This window comes from Rhamphochromis longiceps, linkage group LG11, assembly GCF_057381845.1.
Source record: "Rhamphochromis longiceps isolate RC_006_pf linkage group LG11, R_longiceps_female_GT1.1, whole genome shotgun sequence".
Lineage (NCBI taxonomy): Eukaryota > Metazoa > Chordata > Actinopteri > Cichliformes > Cichlidae > Rhamphochromis > Rhamphochromis longiceps.
The window spans coordinates 15,179,594-15,202,900 of NC_140567.1; the positions used below are offsets into that span (position 1 = coordinate 15,179,594).

Sequence of the window (23,307 nt, forward strand, 5' to 3'; positions counted from 1 at the left end):
CACCCGTTGCCTTTAATTGTCTTTGCTGTTTTATCATAGCTGACGTTTTTTTGACATCTGTATCGTTCCTCAGTAGTGATGTGGAACTGGGGTTGATTCCACCCTTTTTTTAAACTAAATGCCAGATGAATGCTTCACGTGAATCAGGATAAGCAGACTGTCAACAATCTGAATCTACCAAATTGTCTTTTACAATTGAAGTTGACGAGGCTTATATACCGTACCGTAAGGAATCAAAATAAAGGTGATTTTGATTTTTTTGACGGAGAGTTTCCAGATGTGAGTTCTGACGTTTTCCTGGCAGAGAAAAACAGACCCACCCTGCTTGACTTTAACCCTGGAATGACCTCTTAAACCACTTTCAATTGTCTGCTGCTGTCTCCTTAACCAACATCTGCCAAGCTACCAGAGGCTAGCTAAAATAACAAAAATAAGTTAGGCCGAGTGTTGCTGTTTCTGTTTAATAATCAAACTGAATGTGCATTCAAAAATGTGCAAAATAATGAGAAATTGTTCATTTATTAAAAATCTGGCTGACTCGCAGGGCGTGACTTACTGGATCCACTACATGGTGTGTGTGTGTGTGTGTGTGCACGTGAGTGCAAGAGCATTGCTGTCTGCCCTGCATGTGTAGAGGTCTGGCAGAGAGATACACACCAGGGTGTTCCTCCTCGATAACTGTGAGAAAAGTTTGAAAAGCTGGAGAGAGTCAGTCTTTCTAGAACTGTAGGACGGTCTCATCTGTTAACCTGTGTTTGATTTACACAGGAATTGTGCTCAAGGGCACTTCAGCTGGGCGTACACTTAGGCCCACTGAATAAGCAGCCCTGAACCTTGCAATAGGTTTCTTTTTTAACCGATTCACACAGTCGGAGTGAGTTCTATTCCTTTTGTTTTAAGCTGTTTCTTAAAAAAAAAAGACAAAATTTGTGGTGTTCATCAACGCAAATACTCAAAATGTTAAACTACTCCTTTTAGTTTCAGAGTGCAGATTTGGTTTGGGGCTTATGGTTAGGGTAAATGTTAGAAAGAGGTATGTTAAATGTTTAAGAAATTAATTAGTGTGTGTGTGTGTCTTGTGTGTGTGTGTGTGTGTCTTGTGTGTGTGTGTGCGTGTGCAAGCATACATGCACATCCAGAATGTTGCATCAACACAAGAATTGCACAATCACTCTGTCTGGCTTTTAAGCCATGTACTCCCATTTGTTTTCTTTTTTATAACTCTTCATGACTAATTTCTATTGTTGGGAGTGTTTTTGAGTAGATCTGTGAAAGCTGATACCACCACAGAGCTGTGTGTTGGCTCTGATTGATTAGACTGAAGGGAGTGAAGCAAAAAGTAGGTCAGGAGTGAAGATGTGAAGGAGAAAGGAGGCAGTAGCCACTATAGGATAAAGCACTTTGATTATGCCAAAGGTATAGTATGAAATACAGTTTTTAACCCTTTTTTTGTTGTTGTTAAATAGAATCTCTTAAATAATTAATGATACATCAATAATTTGCTGACTCATTTAAGTACATAGTATTTAATAAATAATAAGTCTATTGGTATATATCACTGATGTCTGTAAGTCGTTTAAAAGCCATTTCAAGTCATTATCTGCATATCTAAATAACAGATGAATAATTTGTTAATTTGAGCTTAAACACTGGTAATGTTTTACAGCTGCATGTTGTTAGACAACCAAGATACTGAGATGCCTTTTTTGTTGCCAAAATCTAAGCTCTGCATTATTTTAATTCACCAGTTAATGACTATCAAAAAGCAATCTAAACTGAGCAGCAACAGAGAGTAACTTAAGGAACTATCAGATACCATCTTCAAATACCAAATGAACAAAAAGTTGTGCAGTAGAATTATGATCAATATGACGGTGTGAGCCTGGGATTACAGAGACTGAAGAAACTGTGGTAAACTTACCAAAATGCTTGGACAACCTATGATGAGACTGAATAAAAACCTGCAATCTGTAACTCCTCTTATGGTAAAAACTTTGAAATAATCTTTGACACAAATGTGAAATTTGACAAATTAATGCTAGACCAGTTTCCTCCAGTTTAGGAAAACCTCCAGACTAAAAGCTTTTTTAAAAAATCATTCTGGAAAGAATTATACAGGATTGTCTTATATCTAGACTGGACTACTGTAATTCAGAGTTAGTCATCTATGGCTTGTCTACAATTAGTCCAAAATGCTGTGGCCAGATTACTAACTGGGACAAAAAGGAGACATTGTATTACTACAGTTTTGTCAACCTTGTACTGGCTTCCTGTCCATTACATGATCCAGTATAAATCAGTACTCTTTGTATTTAAAGATCTACAAGAGATTCCTAACTCTTATCTTAAAAAGACATGGACCGAGTGGAAAACATCTATAATAAAAGGTAAGGAGCAAAATAAAGACAGAAAAATTCAATTCAGGTTTATTTACAGAGTGCCAAATAAGTTGTCTGAAGATGCTCTGTACTCTAAGGTAAAGACCCTATAGTATTCGGGAGAACACCCCGACAAATGATCCCTGTGATCAAACACTTTACAACAGTAGGAAGGAAAAACTCCCTTTTAACAGGAAGAAAATTCATGTAGTAACAGGCTCAGGGAGGGGCAGCCATCTGTTGGGACTGGTTGTGTCACAAGTTCTGTAGGCTGGTACATGGGTGTGGATGCACAAGAATGCAAAGTCTTTGTTACTTATGGAATCTTAGGCACGTGAACTGGGTAGGGAGCGAGAGTCGCAGAGTCCACTGCAGCAGAGGAAGAAGAAGAAGAAGAAAGAAAGAAGTGTACTTTATTGGTCCCCGTGGGGAAAATCCCTCTCTGCATTTAACCCATTCACTCAGTGAAACAGTGGGCAGCCATTGGGCGCAGTGTGTAGGGACGGTACCTTGCTCAGGGGTACCTCAGGGTAGCTGTTCAGGGGAATCGAACCCCCGACCTTCCGATCATGGGGCCGCCACTCTACCCACTGAGCTATCCCTGCCCTAGCAGGTTATTGACTGGCAGATGATAAGGGACGCAGGGTGAGGCGTTACTAGTGATATGTTTACTTGGATAGCTGGAGCGGTGCGCTCCATGGGGGGGTGGGGGGTGGCCTTAAATGCAGGACTGCTGATTACTGCTGATCAGTGTTGGTCAAGTTACTTGAAAAAAGTAATCAGTAACTAATTACTGATTACTTCCCCAAAAAAGTAATCCTGTTACTTTACTGATTACTTATTTTCAAAAGTAATTAATTACTTAGTTACCTTTTAAAAACACGATTTACAACCTGAAGAGGTGATAAAGCGATAGATCTTTCAGCCCAATTCTACTTTTTCTGCATAATCCATCATACAAAATGTAATCAAATGGAAAAGTCTCTTTTTTTAACTTGTTTTATCAGTTTTAATCTTTTAACTTTATGCATCAAGCAAAATTTTAATTATATGCAACATTCTCTGACTTGAATAAATTAGTTTAACATTTAAACCTATTTTCTACACATTCCAGCACATAAAATAAAATATTTTTTGTGTTTACACTCACTCTTTCAAATAGATGCAAGTAAAACGCAGCAGAAAATAAATTAAGTCAAAGACTCAGCAGTCCTGTTGCTCTATTTTCACCTGTAAAGCAGGAGTGGGGTAGGCGGAGGTTTACCCTGGTGCAGGTGTGCTGCGGTCAGTTGAAGAATCCGCGAGTTTCTCTGTGAGTTTCCCATTATGTCGTTGCGCACTCGGTGCTTGCTTGGAAGTTTAGGGGTGGTTTTCGCTGTAAAAAGTTTTCTTCCCATGCACAACGGACGCTAATGTTTTTGTCACTTTTTATGGAATCAAACTCAAAGTAAGGTCAGTACTTCCACGCTTTAAACGCTGCACGCTCATACTCTCTCCCACAATCGATATGTGATCCATTGTTGATCTGCACACAGTTGTTGTCACTAACGGCGCACTCGCTTACGTCACTGTCATGAGACATTCTCGCAAAAAAAATCACGGTTTTAGTAACGCAGTAACGCAGCGTTCCTACGGGAAGTAACGGTAATCTAATTACCGTTTTTGCAATAGTAATCCCTTACTTTACTCGTTACTTGAAAAAGGTAATCAGATTACAGTAACGCGTTACTGCCCATCTCTGCTGCTGATGGCTCGCAGGTGAGACGAGATAGACATGGGAGGGACAGTGATGCTTATATGCAGGAGTCGTGGTGGAAAAGTACACTGAAACACCAGACACTCACCCTGGACCATGGCAGGTTTGTGGCATGGGGAAGAAGAGAGAAAAGATCAAAAAAAGAGAGCATAGGAAGGCATGACCAGAGATGGGCAGTAAAACGCGTTACTGTAATCTGATTACTTTTTTCAGGTAACGAGTAAAGTAAGGGATTACTATTGCAAAAACGGTAATTAGATTACCGTTACTTTCCCGTAGGAACGCTGCGTTACTAAAACCGTGATTTTTTTTGCGAGAATGTCTCATGACAGTGACGTAAGCGATAAGCGAGTGCAACGTTCGTGACAACAGCTGTGTGCAGATCAACAGTGGATCATATGAGTGCCGGAGAGAGTATGAGCGTGCAGCGTTTAAAGCGTGGAAGTACTGACCTTCACAGGTCAGAAGGTTAAAGCAGATCTCTCTGTGCTTACAGTTTTTGCCCACTGCTTGAACACATTTTGCAAAACTCCGCTCTCTGTGCCAAAACTGTACACACAAGTACACATGACACAACACTGGGAAATATACCATTCACATCTGTGCCAAATTGAAACTCTACTCCCAAAACCTAAACTCTGCTGTCAAAACCTGACATTCCTTTGTCAAAATGTAACTCTGTTGACAAAATGACACATACTTGCATCATATGCAAACACTGACAGATCAGGGGGAACACACTAGTCTTCTTTATATAAAACACTGCAGTCCTTGATTTCCATTGTTTATTCAGAAGGCACATTTACAGGAGACACATTTTCAAACAACCAAAAACGCAAATAGACCTACTCAATATTGTACATTGCAGTACCATGAATTCAGATAAAGCAAAAAAAACAACAACAACACAATAATACTGCAATAGAAAAAACACTATACTGTAAACACAAAAAACCATGACAATTGTGCATAAGTGGGCTCATGGATCCCGCCGTCTGTTGGGGTCTGGCCACAGGACCTCATCAACATCGCAAGCAATGTCCTCTCCCGCTAGGCACCGGGGAAAATATCCTCTTGCATGTCAAAACCATCCATGGATTGCTGTCACCTGAATGTCGCCGCAGGCCTGTTCCATTGCCTGCAGAAGAGGCATGCGGGCATGTGGTTGGCGGTCATATACTCGCCATCTCCAAGCCGAAAAAAATTCCTCTATAGGGTTCAAAAATGGTGAGTAAGGGGGCAAGTATACCACTTCAAATTGATTGTGGTTGGAGAACCAGGCCTGGACCAGAGCAGCCCGATGGAAACTGACATTATCCCATATCACCACAAACCTGGGCTGATCTGGTCTGTTCTGTACAACTATATCATGGAGAGCATCTAGAAATGTGAGTATGTGTTGGCTATTGTATGGACCTAGTATTGCATGATGGTGCAGAAGCCCTCGAAGGCATATGGCGGCACATAATGTGATGTTTCCCCCGCGCTGCCCTGGGACGTGCACAATTGCCCTTTGGCCAATTACATTACGACCCCGTCGTCTTGTTTTGCTCAGGTCGAATCCAGCTTCATCAATGAAAATGTATTCATGAGGCTGTACAGCTCCATCCATGGCCAAGATTCTCTGAAAAAAAGGGGAACATGTCACTGTACTACAGTGCTACACATACAGCACCCTCACCCCATCACACAGGTACCTGTGTAGCTCTCAGAATAGATCCATGTGGTACTGATATGGTACATATTCAGCTGCTACTGGACTTCACCAATACTCTATTGTAAATGTAAGGGACAGTTACACGTACCCGTACATATTCAGCTCGAAGTCCTTTGACCCTGTCACTGTTCCTCTCGAATGGGACTCTGTAGAGCTGCTTCATGGTGATGCTGTGTTTACCCAAGATGCGTCTGATGGTGGTGATGCTCACATGGTCTATGTTGCTGAACACTCGCCTGTCTGCAAGTATTTTCCGTCGTAGCTGGTGGAGACGGATGGCATTGTCTGCCCTCACTAGGTCCACAACGGCAAGTTCCTGCTGTTGTGTGAACAGGCGTTGCCGTCCTCCCCCAGAAGGTCTTCGAGTCATTCTGGAGGAATACAACCACATATTGTCATCGGTTTGCTTATTTTTCTTACAGTACTTTACTGTATGTACTGTGTCATCCACTGTACAACACTGTACTTCAATATAAGGAATCAGCCACTTTGGCTGCAAAAGGAGCATTAGCACCCCGTACACTTGATATGGTAATGTGATATACTGTAGAACAGTGCTATAAAACCATCTGAGTAGAGCAGAAGGTATGGAGGTGAAGACATACCTGTTTTCTAGTCGGAATGTTCGTATTACAGATGCCACTGTGAAGCGGCTTAGATGTGGGTGGACTCTCTGCCCAGCTTCCCTCATAGTCAGGCCATGGTTGATGACATGGTCCATCAAAGTTGCTCTTATTTCATCAGAAATATGGGTCCGTGCATGGCCTCTTCGGCCTCCTCCTCCTCTTCCTCCTCTACCTCTTCCTCTTCCTCTTGCTCTCCCTCCATCCATGCTTGCAAAGTTCTTGAAATGGCTACGCTGAGGGCTTTTTGTAGTTGGCTAATTGGTGTTCGGTTTTGCAAGTAAGTGCCTTCAGGTGTGTATTTGAGTGGTTGCAATTACCCGATGTGTTTTGTATTTTGGATACATGTGTTTTCCGAATGGCACCCTGAAATTTCATTTTGTGAGCGAAGTGTCTTATGTATGAAATGGAGTGTAGCATGCAGGACCATGTGTGTTGCATAAAGGAGTAGGTGTGTTGCATAATTGGAACTGGGGTGCAAAGCAGCGCTTTTGGTAGGGGTACATGTGTTTGAGGTATGGTAACAAAAGCTTCAACTTGTGTTACTTTAGTCTAGGCATGGGTTCATGGTGTTCAAGCAACGGGCAAAAACTGTAATGCACCACAATTAAAGTGTCATTCTTTACCATTATGTGTTAAAAAACTGTCCTTCAACCGGAAAGCCCTCAGAGATAGGGCCAGGATTAGCGCAGAGAACACATATAATCTTCAGTTAGTTTGCCAAGCACAGGAGCTCGATGGTAGCTTTCAAATCCCCTGCTCCCCTCATGTCTGGTTCACAGCCAGCTATGGCCATGTTACCACATACTAGCAGAGATGGGCAGTAACGCGTTACTTGTAACGCGTTACTGTAATCTGATTACCTCTTTCAAGTAACGAGTAAAGTAAGGGATTACTATTGCAAAAACGGTAATTAGATTACCGTTACTTTCCCGTAGGAACGCTGCGTTACTGCGTTACTAAAACCGTGAATTTTTGCGAGAATGTCTCATGACAGTGACGTAAGCGAGTGCGCCATTAGTGACAACAGCTGTGTGCAGATCAACAATGGATCACATATCGATTGTGGGAGAGAGTATGAGCGTGCAGCATTTAAAGCGTGGAAGTACTGACCTTACTTTGAGTTTGATTCCATAAAAAGTGACAAAAACTTTCCTTTCATAACTTCTTTTTACAGCGAAAAAAACCCCTAAACTTCCAAGCAAGCACAGAGTGCGCAACGACGTAATGGGAAATTCACAGAGAAACTCGCGGATTCTTCCACTGACCGCTGCGGCACACCTGCACCAGGGTAAACCTCCGCCTACGCCACTCCTGCTTTACAGGTGAAAATAGAGCAACAGGACCGCTAGTCTTTGATGTTATTTATTTTCTACTGTGTTTTACTTGCATCTATTTGAAAGAGTGAGTGTAAACACACAGAAAAAAAATATTTTATGTGCTGGAATGTGCAGAAAATAAGTTTAAATGTTAAACAAATTTCTTCCAGTCAGAGAATGTTGCATATAATTAAATTTTTGCTTGATGCATAAAACAAGTTTTAAAAAGAGACTTTTCCATTTGAATACATTTTGTATGATGGATTATGCAGAAAAAGTAGAATTGGGCTGAAAGATCTATCGCTTTATCACCTACTCAGGTTGCAAATCGTGTTTTTAAAAAGTAACTAAGTAACTAAGTAATTAATTACTTTTGAAAATAAGTAATCAGTAAAGTAACGGGATTACTTTTTTAGGGAAGTAATCGCTAATTAGTTACTGATTACTTTTTTCAAGTAACTTGACCAACACTGGGCATGACAAAACACAGATTAGCTTTGTTACGCAATATACACTGTATAGTGTGAATTTTGTGTAATGTTAACAAAATTAAAGTCCTAGAGTCCTAGAAAAACCTTTGTTCACCATACAGTGTGACAAAGTGGCTTACAGTTTTCCTCTGGTCTCATTTTTGCAATGAAAAGATGTAGGTTGCAGTCGTAAACATGTCGGGGAAGTTGCTTGGTCTAAGCTGAGGAGGGTTTCTAGAAAAGCAGACAGTGCAGAACTCTGTGAGGATCAAATCTCAATCTTATAAACAATAATCCACTGGCCACCTCCCTTGCCCACTGTCTGAGTCCTGTAGATGAGTCAGACCCATGTTCACAAAATTCAACATTACAATAAACAAACAAACAAAAAAAGAGTTCTGGAAAAACCTGGTGGACAAGATGTGTGCTGTTGTTTCTCACTGAAGCAAATGTCTTTAATCAACTTCATTAGTCTCATCAAACACAAAATAAAGCTGTCTAGAAAAAAACAAAAACAGACAAATCCAAATTATATCAGCCCATATAACAAACATCTGACAACATTCATCATGGTAAGAAATTTTGTTACATCATTAAGTCTTCATGTAAGATTTCCTACAGTCTTTGTTTCTCTTTAGACAGAGAGATAGTTTTATTATATTAGACCTTTAATAAAGACTGTTTTAACCTTTCGTTTCAAAGTACATGATGTATTTTAAATTAAATTTAGTACAAAAAGTATGAAGATTTGTGTTTGTTACAACCAGTGTTGGGTAAGTTACTTTAAAATAGTAACTTAGTTACATTACTAGTTACTTCTCTCAAAAGTAACTCAGTTACTTCAAGTTACTTGTTACTTTCAAAGTAACTAGTTACTAGGGAAAGTAACTTTGGTTTTACTCAGAATTCTCTTGTTAATGTGTTTCTTCCATAACTTTGCCAGTCTTCTAGCTTGCTTACTTGCCACAAGTGCACTGTGCCACCTACCAATAGAAAGGATATGATAACGTGCATATTTCCACGAGAGAAATCCCACGCCTGGACCGTCGTTGACTGCTGCCATGATTCTAGCCTACGTCACAGAGTCATGTGCGCCTTTTACATCCAACACAAAAACTGCAGTCGTGGTGCTTTCGATTGTACTCAGAACTCGGAAATTCTGCCTTCTGAATAGGAAGATGTAGGTAACACCAGACTGCAGATGAGCTGCATACAGGGCTGGACTGGGACAGAAAATTGGCCCGGGCATTTTGACTAGAGACCGGCCCACCATTATAGGAAAAATCATAAAGCCTTTGAATGAAAACAAACGCTGTTGTGACAGTGATGTACACTGTTCTGATGGTATATATGCATCAATCTATCAATCGTTTGTTGTAAGATTCCGATAATTATTTTTTAAAAGCGAGACATTTTAAATGAGAATAAGAAAGAAAAGTATTTCTTTGTGCCCCCCTCTCCCTGTTAATGTCCTACCTGCCCCCCTGGCAACACTTTGCTAGATCCGCACCTGCACAGTTACCAGCTGTCAGCTACCTAAAAAAGGATCCTGGTGTTATTTGTCTCTCAGAAACAGTTCATAACTTCCCTTCAACTCATTCATGTCACCTAAAAGGTAAACCTGTTTCTCCATCACCTGTTCAGCTCTGATGATCCAGTAAGGACATCTCCTGGTTTCATCTTCATGTTTCCCTCTCACCAGATAACCAAACCATATCATGACCAGCAGCTTTTTTGCAGCTGTGGCTCCAGCAAACATCAGCTGATACTAGAAATTAATATTTAATAAATTCTAACAACAGCTGATCAAGATTAAACGTGCTGCTGTTGTTTAGCGCGACATCCGCTGGTTTCCTCTTTCGGCGCAAAGTGGGCGATAAACAAACAAGAGAGCCGATCAGCTGATCATTGATCAGTTTCATGATTGAAGTAGAAACGGGAGAGGGAGGGGGGAGAATGAGAGGAGAAGAGGCAGCTGTGCAGCAAAGACACAGAATAACTCCAGCTTTGTGTCTTTTTCATTGTAGCTGAATTACGGGACAAACTGTTCCTTTTCACCTCAATAAGAAACGCGTAATATTTTCTCTGAATACCAGACGGGACGGTTGGCAACTCTAATAACTTATGAACAAAATAAAGTTCAACATCATTAACTTCATAGCACCCACCCAGCTGTGTAGAAACTCCGTCATGCTAGCTAGCACGCAGTACGGAAAAAGTCAGAATAACGAAAATAAACTACACCTAAACTTGGTTTATATCTGACCCAGAGAGACTGCAGGTCATAACTTCTTACCTGAAGTTCAGTTCACACTTGGACCGGCGGCCGCCTCGGGTCTCTTTTCCTTCTGCGTCCCTTTTCCTTCATCCACCTGCTGGCTTCCGCCACTTGCTAATGTTACTGAATCTGTGGATTCAGTAACGAGTAACGACCCTTTCGAAATCCCAGTAACGACTAACGCGTTCCTGATTTTGGCATAATAACTAGTTACCGTGCTCGTTACCACAATAATAACGTAGTTACTGTAACGCGTTACTTAATAACGCGTTAGTCCCAACACTGGTTACAATGTTTGTTGGCAATAAGTCTTATACTGTTAGAAAGCCTGTTTATTTTCCCTTAAATGGTGCTCATGTGAATTGTTTGTAAGAAAAATGCATTTGTGGGTTGAGCAGCAGGGTTGATCATGTCAGTTGCACCCATCAGAAACTTGTCTTCTTTGCTAATGCTTATTCTGCTGTTGGCTTTTGTTTGATGTTGCAAAATATCAGCTTGAACTTGCCCTATAGCCAAATCAGTCAAAGGTGACCGCTGCTCACAGGTGCAGCTAATCAGGTGCTGATCAGGCACCAGATTGTCAGCACTGGGGTACCAGAAAAACAGTCAATAACAGAATAAATATAAATATGAAAAACAGACAAGTCATTCAAGGGCGAAATCAACATTTGCAACTCTGCTGCTCAATCTACAAATGCATTTTCCTAACAAATGTAATACAACGTGCAGTGCTGGCATAGTGAACATTTGTTTTGTTGATAACAACTAATACTGAGGCTTTGTGATGTTAATGATGATGATTTTTAGTAGTATTCACATTATTTCTATTGAGAAGTGAGTAACAGCTTATCAAAATGGCTATTGTATGTTACAATTTTATACCAGAGAAAACATTGCTTAGGTCACCTGTTTTAATCTGACAACGCAGGAAAAGCTAAGAATGTTTCAGTGACGTTTACGGCAAAAAAATAAAAGCCCTTCTAATCTTTATGAATCAGAATCCGTAATACATACAGATTCAATATTTGCACAGCAAACACACAGATACAGAGTCCTGCATACACATGTGAGCAGTAAATTGTTTGATAGCTTACAGCTAATGACTTATATACTGTTTAGTCAGCATTATTTTTTCAGTCATGTGTTGATGGTGGTGTTAAGTGGAACCATGCTGTGTAACATGAGTCTCGCTCCCTCTCCAACAGTCTGCATGAGCATCATTGCTAGTGTAACCCATTCCATAAATCTTGCACTGAGGATAATTACTGCATTACAATACTGAGCTAGCAGAGAGCAAGGGAGAGACTGGGAGAATAAGGATAAAACAAAGGATCGTATTAGTCACTTTTCACATTTTTGGGAAGCTGTCCTGTTCATAAAAAAGCATGCACATACACAAATGCATGTGCATTATTTCACATGTAGATACAAAATACTATTTTGCACAACATACAGATGCACACACAATCACCCTGTGTTGGTTTTGGCAGATGCCGTCTCCTGTGCTGGGAGAGGAGATTGGAGGCTTGCCTCTGCTGTATGTTCATGGAAATCCAAACTAAACTTTCACAGCTGTGGGTGCATGCACATGTGCATGTGTGCATGCATGCACATGTGCATGCGCACATGCACGCTTTCCTCTGTGAGGCAATTTGCTTGTAAGTGTACTGTATGCATATGATGGATGCATCCAAGCTTGTGAGTGAGGGTGGATTTCTTTGGACTTCATGGCAGGAATACAGCAGCGTCCATGAATTACTGGAAGTTACTGGAAGAGTCTCAAAAACACAAATACATAGTTACGTAATACCTGTCAGTCTCTCTCAATGTGTTTCTCGCTGCAAATATAACGGGTAATTGAAAAAATAAGGATGAATCTAAACTATTGTTTTAAAATTGGCACAATGAACAGTCTTTTATAACACCAGTGAAACCTGTTTATTTAATACGGGACTTGAACGTCCTCATGTCTGATGATGAGATACTAAATTAACAAAGCAAAGGAAGGAAACGGCAGGGAAAACAAATACATGTTGCTGCATTTTTTTTATCCTTCTTGTTTTAAAACTATGAGTTTGGTATACATTGGTCAGGATGCAATGCTAAACTAGTGGTGTACTCGTTTCACAGTGATAGTCATCACCAAATTGTACATCTAATGAGCTTTTACATATTAATAAGCAACGAAACAATGATGATCATAATTTCTCCTCCAACCCTGGGATCTAGCTCTTACTTATTGTGCAACAGTATTATCAGACTTGCATTAGGCACCACTGAGTACTGCCTGGTTTAATAGTAGCTCTTATGAACCTTAATGTCTGTGGCTAATAGACATTCATAACAATTCTGTATATATCACTGTATTTAAGAATAAACATTGGAAGCGGCTTATATAAACCTCACTAAACACACACTGGTGGTACTTTGAGAGGGCTGGCATCCATGCAACTAAGCAACTCTGTGAGTGATTGTAGAGTCTGTGCAGCTTTGTAGTCACAGATACTGTATATTGAAATAATTGATTTTTGATTATCTTTACAAAAAATATAGCAAAACCCCACCTTTAAATGTTTGAAATGTTTGCAAGTGGATTGAAAGGCTACATTATTCTCTGACAAACACGGATGCACAGACACACAGAGAACAGTTTGGATTCTCAGCATTTAATAGCGTTTACCCTGCCAGGCAACTGAATGATGTGATCAAACTGTAAGAGTGAATCTGCTCCTGCAGCCATCCCACCCACACTGTCTGAGTGCGCATAGAAATGTGTGTGTGCATGAGTTACTACATGCAGTCATGTTTTACACAGTCTTTTTTGGTAACTGTTAGATGTGTAAAGCCCCCTGCAAAGAAGTAAGTATTGCATGCAAACACATATCCATACTTCCTCTGATGTATTTATGCAAAGACATAATACTATCTTATGCTTTCATATACAACTGCAGATATGACCAAGCTAAGCTCTATACAGCAAAAAATGATCCAAAGGAATCACTTAACACTCAATCTGTATGCTGTCCATGTGTTTCAAGACAGTTTGACATTGTCTTTGGTTTATTTCTACTGAGGTAAACACACACACAAAGCAGCTGTTTTCTATCATATTGTGATTGGTTTTCAGAAACAAAAACAGACACCACAGTCTGCCTGTGTTCACATGGTGTGATGGGTAAAAATTTATGTCCAAACTTAAGCCTGTAGTTATGCTAGAAGAGTTTTTATTGTTTCTTTAAAAGCACCAAAGAATGCATTTTACACAGTATCTATCTATCTATCTATCTATCTATCTATCTATCTATCCACACACACACATATATGAGCGACCATCTTTGAGGCGGGGGTTTACGACACCAACTCTCTGCCATCTATAATCCAGTTTTGAGTTCCCTCCCCAGACGCCTTAACGCCCACTCACATCCTGGGCCATCTGACCTCAGGAAATCGCATGATAAGGTGGGGCCAGGTTTCATAATGAGCTCACCCGAAACCCTGGCTGATTGGGACCCACACCCATTTTCACACGGCTCAGGTGATTAGAGGATCATCAGGGGGTCCTTTTGTCCCTCTTTGGGGGAAAACTCCCACTGGGTTTAAATCTGGGACTCTCCGCCATTTGACCTTAGAACTGAAGAAGCTTCTCGGATTAGAGGTGAAACGTCTTCAAGCAACTTAAAGAAGTCCAGATGTTTTTCTTTGCAAGCTCCTTTGACCTCAAAGTGCTTTACAATTCCACTATTCATTCACTCTCACATTCACACACTGGTGGAGGCAAGCTACAGTTGTAGCCACAGCTGCCCTGGGGCAGACTGACAGAAGCGAGGCTGCCATATCGCGCCATCTGCCCCTCTGGCCATCACCAGTAGGTGGTAGGTGAAGTGTCTTGCCCAAGGACACAATGACCGAGACTGTCCGAGCCGGGGCTCGAACCGGCAACCTTCCGATTACAAGATGAACTGCCAACTCTTGAGCCACGATCGCTCCAGCACATGCTTGGCTTACAATCATACTTCTTTTGCAAATAACCATAAAACAAATTTCAACATGTTTCTTGAAACTAAAAAACACAAAACTCATCACTGCAACATTTTTTTCCCACCAGATGTAAGTACTTTCCCATCTTTACTTTGTCTTATAAAAAGTTTAATAAGACATAATAAGTTCTTGGAAGTCATAATAAAGGCACTGACCTCCCCTTTCTGAATTTATTAAAGTATACAGAACTTAAAGTATACATGAACTATGAACTTTGCTAAAATGAAAAAAAGACTCGGCAATGGTGGTATGAAGTCGTTTCTCCCAAATTCCTGTCACACCCAGTACTTGGCTTTCCTGTTCTGATTCTTGTAACAGTGAATAATAACTTTTCTATCAAAGGGAATTACCGATACCGAAAAAACATCTATACAGAAGGCTAAATAAATATGCATCTAGCTATCCTTTACCAACTCAAACAACCCTTGAGAAGGCAAATCCCTATCATTTATGCAGAAAAACTTTAGTTTTAGTTAGTTTCAGTATTAGTTTTAGTCTTATCAATTATGTCTGTATGGGGGGCATGTGGCAGAGACAACATTTTGGAAAATGAGTAGAGATATTACAATAAAAACTTTTTTTTTCATAGCAGCTGGCTCATAGTGTCTTATAGTATTGTAAACATCCAATACACATATCTTTTAATGACTCATCAGCCAAGTAATAATTTTTTTAAAAGTCTAGTTTTTATTTCTATTTTAGTTAACTAAAATGCTTTTTCACGTGTAGTTTTAGCCTTTAGTTTAGTTTTAATAATAATCAGAAGCTTGTACATAAGCCCAACAACAGAACCGCATACCGAATGTAGAGACAGAAATGAATGTGACTTGAACAAGAAGAAAGAGAAAGAGAGATTTGTTTAACATCTGGTTCAAAGTCCTGATGTAAACTGAGATGCGCTGTTTCAAAGGCTGTTCATGCAAAAGACCTAACACTTACTCATCTTCCCCTCCCATCATCCCTCTATTTCTTTCCCACCCTTTAACTATCTTCTCTCTCTCTCTCTTCAACAAAACACACCAATTTGTTAGAGTAACAGAAAACCACTGCGGCCCCTCCTTTTCTCTCTTCAGATAATTTATGAGCACTGAGTGGGGAAGCAGTTTTCACACCGGAGTGAGAAGGGCAATTTCATGCACAGTAATGAACCAACTAAGGGTGAATAGAGGCAACACGGCATGAAGAGATGGTTGTAAAATGGCACGTTAAGTGACTCTACAGTTTTTTAGTTCATGAGTGAAAAGAGGTTTAGATGATGTAGCTGTTAATAAGATGTCAGGAGCTGAAAACTGATCCAAATATTTCTTCTCAACACATTATCCAATTCAGCCTTTAGACTTATCCTAAGGTATAAGCTATAACCTCTAGATTTATTACCATAGCCCCACCCATCATTAACCTGATAAAGGTCAATTTAGCAGAAGTATGTAATTCAAAACGCTTGTGTGGTGTTGCAGGAGCTTTAACTGGTGTTTTTTTGACTCTCACTATACTAGGTAAGTGCACACGGTAATGGAAAACTCAATGTAGCCGCCATTAAACTCAGTAATTGGCTGTGATTAAGTCATGTTAGGAAAAACTGCAGTACATGTGCTTTCACTGTGATCTTTTACATGAGTCAAGTGGTTGTGTCTGTTTTACTCAGAGCTGTTGGATTTTTCATCTTAAGGGGAAGCTATGACTTTTGGCCAAGTCACCTCTTGACATTATATGACAGTAAGCTGAACTTTCTTTGTGACTAAATGCAGAATGTGTAGATAGTTGAACCATTCACGTGCAATCTGTATGAAACCACACCATTGTCAGCGGTGCAGGAATACCACAGCTCTGCTATTAATTCGTGAGTCTTTTTTACCACATGCATAGGTATTTTAATAGCTCTGCATTAAAGCCTTCTCTGGTAGAAGCTGGGGATGTGCTAGAGTGGATGGTGCCAAGTTTTTCATACTGCTTCACGTACTGCTTGGTATTCAGTGATGAATACCAAAATTGCTGCTATCAGTGGTGTTTCCAGCTTCTGCAAAATATGTGGTCTGGTTGGCATTGATGAACAGGCTGTGGCAATGTGGTATAGCTAGAGAAAATGGTCATTTTAAAGTGATAAAGTATCCACATTAGGAGGTAAATGGAGTGGTTCCTATATAGCACTTTTCTACTCTAATTTCCCACATTCATAAAAGCAATGTATTCTTTTTGCTAATGCTGTCTATCTGACATTCCCACACATTCCCACTCAATTTAACAAACCTGGACAACTCAGGGTTCAGTATCTTGCCCAATGCCGGAGCAACCAGATATTGAACCACCAATTTCAGTTTTTCTCTTTTGAGGCTTTGTGTTTACAAGATGGTAGTGATAGTTGTATAATATATGGTTTGGACACAGTGGCACTGACTTTTCATTAAGATTGACCAGAATGGAGAGAATTAGAAATGAGTGTATCAGAGGGACAGCTCAGATAGATGGGTTTGGAAACAAAGTTAGAGAGGCATGGATGAGATTGTTTGGACCTGTGGAGAGGAGGGATAGTGGATATATTGTTCAAAGGATTTTAAATATATAGTGTTGCCAGGCAAGGGAGAAATAGGAAGACCACAGAGGAGGTTAATGGACCTAATGAAGGATGTGCAGAGGGTTGAGAGAAGAGGATACTAGTGATAGGGTAATATGGAGCCAGATGATCCACTGCAGTGACACCTAAAGAGAGCAGCCGAAAGAAAAAAGTGTTTAGAACTTAGTTTCACTTTGTTTTAACTCTTTGATTTGTTTCACTTAATAATGATAATAAATCCACCACATACCATGATATGTGTCCTTACATTGATTGTAAAAGTTCTGATGTTGAACATAAAAAGAAACAAATTAAACCAGGAGTTCATTTGTAAAGGTGCAAACTGATTAATGTGCTCTGAAATGTGCTTTGGCATCAACTGGATAAATACGGAAATCAAACACAGTGTCAGACAGCTGCTTTAAGTGTAGCAGGAGAGGGGGAGTGAGTCTGCTGTTACCCTGGTGACTGCCTCCGAGGTAAAGTTAGCTCTTCCTGGAACAGAAAACCCAGAGTTTCCTTCGTCTTTCACTAAACCTGTTTTCTGAAACAGAAGACGGCACTGAACTAAAATGCTCCATTATGATGCACTTTGGCAAACTGGACTCAGAGCATGTCCTCACATGTAGATAATGATTTATGACCAAGCTGCCGTCAGAAGGAAGCCCCACCCAATCATAAAATGCATAAAATTGTGCATTTTACTATATACTGTATTTTTTCTAATATACATATGATAATGAGTACAGTAGCACATATTTCTAATATAAGTAGGAGGCACCCAAACACTTGTCATGTTGAAACATGTCATGTAATGTAAATGTGCTCCCGTGTCAACACTGATTAAACTGAGCTGAGGACTTGAGCTGGTTGACCTCTCACTGCACGATTGCAGTTACTCAGAGAAGGGAAGAGTTTCTAGTTTGGCTGTCAGCTGGTCCCAGTGGACTGAGAAAAGCCAGCCACCTAATTAAAAATGGATATAAATGTATTGCTTGTAATGATGTCTGTCTTCTTTCCAGTTGTTATTATCCTAACCTCATCTTTCTGCCCTGTCACTTTAGGATTTGCCCAGTGTAGCAAACATTATGTGTACTCTAGCAGATGAAAGAGAAAAAAGAAACCTCAAAACAAAAATGGATTAATGCTGTTTTAATACAGCAGGTAGAAGACCTTATAGATGCTCTGGTGAGTCGAACGAGTGCATCATTTGCTTGATTCTATGAATAAAATCTTTAAATCAGTTCTGTTCGGGGAGTGAATGACAATGTATCGCGTGATCAGATTTGTGGCTTTTTGATTGGACTCTGACATCGGCACATTGGGTGAGGTGCACTGCATCCACTCTCTATCCACACATTAACATAAGCACATCACTGTTACGCATTATATTCTGCATATGTGTGCATGTGCATCACTGAACTCACATGTACATGATTGCTCCTGCTACAAGTAACCCAGTCTGTAAGCTATTAATTGGTTGAAAGGTAAAAGTAAACAGGTGGGAGCCCATCGCCAATGTTTAAATAGTTTTCTAATTTACGTTTAGCCCTCCCTGCAGTGTGAAGTGTGCTGGCACACCTAACAAACTGCTAAAATTTGGCATAGAGCCCTTTGGGTCTTTTTGAGTATAAATTATTGCAAGCTGTTTTTTTTTATTTTTGCACACTCACGTGAAACACACACACACACGCACACACACACACACACACACACACACACACACGCACGCACAAAGACACACACACACACAATCAAAACTCTTTAAAGGTGATGTTAATGGGATTTATTTCCGATTTTAACGATGGTGTGAGGCAATTTTGTAAAATTGTCACATTCACATCCTCAACAGCTTAAACATGAGGAATAATTAAATATCAGGATTACATTTGTAGGGGAAAGAGCTATTTTGTACCATACTATCAAAGCCACTTGGTCTGTTTCCCATATATATGGTTTTTATACAACATGGAAATTATTCCAGACTGATTGTAAGAGAAGATCTGAATGGCTTCCTTGTCTTCTGTCTGATCTTTCATGTGTTTCCCAACTATTAATCTTATTGGCGCCATATGTTTGGCTCCTTCTGCAACAGTTTACCGTGATGTACGTCGTCCAGGCTAGTGAAAGCCAATAAACAGCAAACTGGCTGGGAAAGCAGAGCTGTAAGGATAACATTATGTTGCCTATATTGCAAACACTGAATGTATAGCTATTATAATCCTAAACAAAGAGCAGCTGAATATCTCCTTTCATATAGAGCAGATATGAGGTTCATTCCGTCCATTTAACAAATTGCACACACAGCACATAATGCACCTACCTCACAATTTATTCTCTTTTCCAAACATATATTTGTGGTCACTTTGTATATACTGTATGAAAAGATTTACAAAGAATAGCTTTGCAGTGTGATTAGAAAAACAGTCACTTATTGACAATTTTGCTTTTATTTTTTGTTTCAATCGGTGCTGTGGTCATAAAACTTGCTCAAGCCATGAAGAGAAAGTGATTATACAGAGCAGTTATCCTCAAAACCAGAACTGAGTCCCCTCTAGAGCCCGTATATTTGCACAATATCCAGAGGGAGCTGAAATATGGACATGTATCCATTTTCTTTTGCCACAGTTATAGATTTATTACTTTGGCTAAAGTAATCTTGAAAGTCTTGTTTAATGGATGCAAAAAGAGTTGAGAAATTATAAGGAGGATTTACCTGTGGCCAACTCACAATGCTTTTCACAGAAGATTTCAGTATCTGGAAAACCTCTTAGAGCATAAGTATTTCTGTCTAGACGACGCAGGGGAAAAGCAACTGGAGAAGCGGCTTTATTTTATTGACTAGAGCCATTTGCTTCTTACTTGGCTTTAGTCTGAGTTTTGTTTTGGTGTCGTTACACCTGCTAAGACTGAAGGTCCTGGCAGGATCACATGTAGATACACTGAATTTATGATATATGAAGAACTTCTCTGTAGTAAAGTGAAACCAACTGCTAAAAACAATTTTTTGAGCTTTCTTTTGCTTCATAATGAACTCTACTTTCATTTCATTTCCTGTTTACTACCTCAGGGGTGAGACTATGGCTACAGGTTGACATAAATAGCCCACAACAAGGACAGTGGAGAGAGCTAGAAAAGAAGAGCACACTACTGGCTAGAAGGGACTTTGGAACAAGCAGATGAACATGTGGAATACTTTCCCTTTCTCAAGTATTATTTACTATAGTATCTTTTTGTTTTATCTCATCAAATGCCCACTGCAGACTATCAGCCATGACAAAAGCCAGCAGGAGTTGACCAAGCACCAGGAGAGACTTAGAGAGTTGGAGCTCACCATCTGTGAGTCAGCACTGTGTGAAAAGTGTTGTTTATTCATGCAAGACCTGGGGTGACCAAATGTGTCCACACTCCTTTCACTTAGCTGATGTCCAAAACGTCCTTCTCCAAAAGAGTACGCATGGTGCCAAACTCTGGACTCCTGTGACCTTCAGCGAATAATTGATGCTTGTTAGCAGAGTGGCTTGTTGACCGCAACCCTTTGCAGACCGTCACTGCCATCAGACTACATAGTGCTAGCTTTTTGGAAGACTGTACACAACTAGATCCTGACATTCAGCCAATGTTACTTCCACATTGGCTGAATTTCGACAATCACTCTCTGTATGTGAATAAACACCAATGCTGGACCTCATATCCAGCAGATGTTTGTGCAAATGATGTTCTGCTTAAACCCTTGTGTGTGCACTTTTGTAGAGGCCATCTGTTATGATGTAAATGAGCCTGTGTGTGTGTGTGTGTGTGTGTGTGTGTGTGTGTGTGTGTGTGTGTGTGTGTGTGTGTGTGTGTGTGTGTGTGTGTGTGTGTGTGTGTGTGTGTGTGTGTGTGTGTGTGTGTGTGTGTGTGCAGCTGACGTTAGTAAAGTATCATTGTCTAAAGGACATTTTGCAAACTTAAGCTGTGGTTGTGTCAACACAGCCATGTAAGTATTTGTACTCATGCTTGAGGTGCCCTTGACTTACTGTAGTCTTCTCCCATATTATAGGTGTGGTATCTGCAAAAAAATCACCACTTTATAGCTGAACTACAGATCGACTGAAACAGGAAATGAAGCACTTGCATCTCCAGGTTAGAAGATTAGAGATTAGTAGATGTGTGAAAAGCCAAAATGACACCAAAACACAACGACATTCCTTTTTGTGTGCTGTTCCTTTACAAGGACAGTAATGGTACACAAACAACAGTCCAGCATAAAAACTAATTCTGTTTAAATGGCAGAAAGCAAACTGTTTTTGTGCTCTTTTTTCTGTTTAATTGGGTTATTTAAAAAGGGGACATGCTTATAAATTCGGTTTAAAAAAAATCACATAAAATTTCTGTATATTCTTTATTTTTGCATGTTTGCAGTGTTTATGAAGTGCAAATAAAGAGAAACATGCAATATGTAACCTATGTCAAATACTGAGTAATATCCAATCCACTGTGGCGAGACAGTGAGGTCAATGGTTTGATCCATAATATGCTTATCAAATCATAGCCCACCTTTGAAATCTGTCCAGCTCACTCACAGTAAATCATGCTGGATTTGATCATGAGCTAAAACAACCTTCAGGGCAGTAACCCATCCAAGTCCTGTGGTTTTTCATAATGGAATACACAAGAGACAGTGAACCGGCAGAGTTTTGCAGGTAGACTCTCTGATTACTTGAAAGAGAAACATCTGCTGAATAGATGTGAGAATTCAGTGGGAGCACTGCTGCTTGTTTGAGAACAAAGAGTAACAAAGTGTGACTGCAGAAGCCATTTGGCTGGCTTGTGTCTGTCTGCCTCCTGCAAGTGTCTGTATGCATGTGTGTGTCTGCGTGTCCAGGTGTTAAGGGAGGAGAAAACTGTGGCAGGAAATTCTTTCTGATAGCATGAACCAAAAGGTGTTGAATGACTGACCGACCGCCAAGTTGAAACACACCGATTTGGGATTTGCTCTTTGGGTGGCTCACTGACAGAACAACATGCCTGCTGGTTCCCTAACAAAGTGCATTACAGGTGACTGCAACCAGCTCACTGGATAGCTTGGACAGTCACTGGCTAGTTGACTGATGATGTTTTCAGACTGTCAGTCACTTAAGGGGGAGGTTGGTGTGAGGTGTTGGTGGGGGTGGGGGGGTGTCTCTGCTAGTGTGTTGTTAACAAGCCTGAAACAACACGATCACCCACTTAGTTTCCTCTTTGCATCTATTTACAGCTGTGTCCTGCACCCCGAGGAGCCAATCCCGGATAAGATGGAGTCATGCTGTGGCCTTGTAGCGGGACAAAACTGGATCTGCTTTGGTACAAATAAGTGTGTTGAAACACAGTAGCTGGTATAAAATAGATTTTCTTTAAGTTAACCTTTTCTAAATGTTCTATTTCAAAATGCATGTCCTATTTAGGTACTTATTTTCAATGGATTTACTTTGATTTCATTATATAATAATGTAAATATAGTCTTTTAGGTGATTGACTGTAAAGAGAGCTTAACAAAACGAACTAAGTGATACAAAAACACTCAACTGGGACAAAATGAAATAGCAATAAAACTAACTTTGACAAAACCAAATAAAGGCCTTGTCATTGTTGTGATGGATTATTGCGTTTGAGTCATTTCCACATCTGTGGAGCTTGTTTTTCTACTGCAAGAAAGAAGGGGGAGAAAACAAATGGATTCTTAGGAAAAGTAAGCAAACTTTGATATCTGTTCCTCTTTGTGGCATTTCTGACATGCTTTCCCATCATGATGAAGTGATGAACTGCATGAGGAATGCAACTGCAAAAATGTAAGAAAGAGTACAGAAGAACTTAAACTAGTTCTTGTGTTTGATTTGGGAATGCTGTGGCTTAGGACGTAGAGTGGGTCATTTACCCCTCTATCTGCCTTTCAAACATTTCTTCCCTGGTTCCTCCAACCTCCATGATTAAATATTCGTTGGCAAGATTTTAAACCCAGAGCTTCCCTCAGTGCATTTTTCTGAGTATGGGTGTGTGAAGAACTGAATAGAAAGAGAAAAAAGGTCAAGTCAATTTATTTGTAACCACAATTAAAAACAACATGGGTTGGCCAACTTTGATAAAATGTAAAACTAAATTGAATAAAACAGAAAAATACACAAAAGATAAAAGTAGAATACAAACAAGAAACGAAAA

The 23,307-nt window shown here is 40.0% G+C and overlaps 1 long non-coding RNA gene across 1 annotated transcript; it reads left to right on the forward strand.

The window, feature by feature from the left end:
- Positions 1-1,332: 1,332 nt before the first annotated feature.
- On the forward strand, positions 1,333-22,693 carry LOC146658743 (uncharacterized). Its single transcript, XR_014913690.1, has 3 exons — positions 1,333-1,416; positions 7,652-7,799; positions 22,370-22,693. It is a non-coding gene; the product is annotated as an uncharacterized LOC146658743 (long non-coding RNA).
- Positions 22,694-23,307: the final 614 nt, after the last annotated feature.